Here is a 2,500-nt window from a genome sequence, read left to right as displayed (position 1 = left end):
AGAGGGGTGGGGGGGTGATTCACCTCCGATCGCGGTTATTGGGGGAGGGGGGGGGTGATTTACCTCCTATCGCGGTAATTGGGGGAGCGGGAGGGGGGGGTGATTTACCTCCGATCCCGGTAATTGGGGGAGCGAGAGGGGTGGGGGGTGATTCACCTCCGATCGCGGTTATTGGGGGAGGGGGGGGTGATTTACCTCCGATCGCGGTAATTGGGGGAGCGAGAGGGGAGGAGGAGGGGGGTGATTTACCTCCGATCCCGGTAATTGGGGGAGCGGGAGGGGAGGGATGATTTACCTGCGATCGCGGCAATTGGGGGAGCGAGAGGGGAGGGGGAGACGGTGGGGGGGGGGATGATTTACCCCCGATCGCGGTCATTCCCAGAAAATCCTAACGGGTAGATTTACTTAGGGTAGCGGACGGTAAGCGAGGCTCGACGGGGACAATGGCCGGACCGGAATCAGGCTCGGTGATGATGCGAGCGATGCGAATGAAACCAATGGCCGAGGATAGTCTGCACCGGCACGGGCGTCTGGACTTAACTGCATTCTCTGTCACTCATTGTTTCGCAGTGAGAGGGTGGGGTGGGGGGGGGGGGCGAGAGGTCGATCGAGAAAGGCAGGTAGATAGAAATGTAAATATATATGTGTGTGTACACGTGTATATATATATATATATATATATATATATATATATATATATATATATATATATATAGAGAGAGAGAGAGAGAGAGAGAGAGAGAGAGAGAGAGAGAGAGAGAGAGAGAGAGACAAACAGAAAGCAATTACTTAACTCTTTCCCACACATAAACATACCCTCTCCAACACAAACCTAAGCAAAGTCTACAAACGCAACTCTCTCTCTCTCTCTCTCCCACACACACACACACACATACACACGCACACAAAAACACACAAACACACGCACGCACACAGACACACACGCGCGCGCGCGCACAAACACACACACACACACAAACACACATATCCACTCACACACAAACACCCCCCCACACACACACAAACACCCCCCCTACCCCCCACCCACAAACACACAGCGCTTCCATCCCAGCCCAAAGCAGCGCAAGCAATTAGCATTCCCAAGCGAGGACGAGCGACAACTTGCGCCATCTCGCCCCGCCTGGATTGCTTGCTTGCTTGCCTCCGCCCTGCCTTCCCGGGGACGAGGTGGAGAAGACGCCGCAGCCATCACGTGATTGAACTGAGGGTGGGGGAGAGGAGGAGGGGGTTTAGGAAGTAGGGGGGGAGGGGTAGGAGGTGGGGGTGGAGGAGAGGGAGGCGGAGGTGGAGGATAGGGGGAAGGGCGGGGAGGGGAAGGCGGAGGAGGGGGAGAGGGGGTTTCAGAGGTGGAGGAGAGGGAGAGGGAGGCAGAAGTGTGTGAGGGGGAAGGAGGAGATAAGGAGGTGGTTGAGATGGAGATAGTGGGGGTGAAGGGTACACAGAGGCTGGGGGAGGAGGTAGGTGGCGGCGAGGGAAGAAGGTTGGGGGGGCAGTGGGTTAGAGGGTAAGCAGAAGCCTGAAAGAGGAGATGAGGAGGTGGGGGGTGTAAGGGAAAGGAAGGGAAGGGAAGGAACTGGGTTAGAAGGATAGAGGTCAAGGCGGTCGTGGGTGGAAGTGGGGAAGGAGGTAAGGGGAAGACGGGGGGGGGGGGGAGTAAGCTGTGGGCTGGTGGACGGGGAAGACGGGGTGGGGGGAAGGTGGAAAGTAAGCTGTGGGCTGGTGGATGGGGAAGAGGGGGGGGGGGTGAAAAGTCAGCTGTGGGCTGGTGGATGAGGTAAAGGTGGAGGGAAAAGAGACACTTGAAGGTGGATTAAGAGACAAGTAGGTTGTGGGTGGAGGTGGAGGAGTGGAGAAATTGCAAATAGACAGTCTGGCTCACCCCACTCGTCCAGTGGATATTGGGGTGGAGGAGGCATGAAAAGGCCTTGGAGTGATGAGGTTGCAGGTGGAGGTGGTGGAGATGGTGAATATGTAGGAGGTGGAGGAGGTGGAGGAAGAGGAGGAGATGGAAGCCCCCGCTGAAGTCAAGAGGCAATTACCTGGAAGAGAGAGACGTACAGCTGGTGGAGGTGCAAGTGGAGAAACAAGCTGACAAGGTGAAGTAGGAGGAAGCAAAAGGGACGAAGGAAGACGGAAGAAGAGGAGTGGGATAAGAGCAAAAGGAAAGAGGAGACGAGCAGAAGAGGAAGCAAAAGAGACGAAGGACGACGCAAGAAGAGGAGTGGGATAAGAGCAGAAAGAAGGAGGAGAAGTGCAGAAGATAGAAGGAGGAGGAGGAGGAAGAATATAAGAGAGGAGATAAGGAAGAGAAGAAGGATACTGAGGATGAAGGAAGAGAAAAAAAGGGGGATAAAGGGAAGAGGAGGAAGGGGCGCGTTACTCCCACTCCATTAGTTTTCACAGCCTCGGGAGGGAAGGGTCCTCCGGCCAAGCGGCGCTCGCGGGGTTTATGTCGGAGAAACAGCAACAGCAAGGAATT

Source organism: Penaeus vannamei, chromosome 19 (assembly GCF_042767895.1).
Source record: "Penaeus vannamei isolate JL-2024 chromosome 19, ASM4276789v1, whole genome shotgun sequence".
NCBI classification, from domain to species: Eukaryota; Metazoa; Arthropoda; class Malacostraca; order Decapoda; family Penaeidae; genus Penaeus; species Penaeus vannamei.
This window is presented reverse-complemented; position numbering follows the sequence as displayed.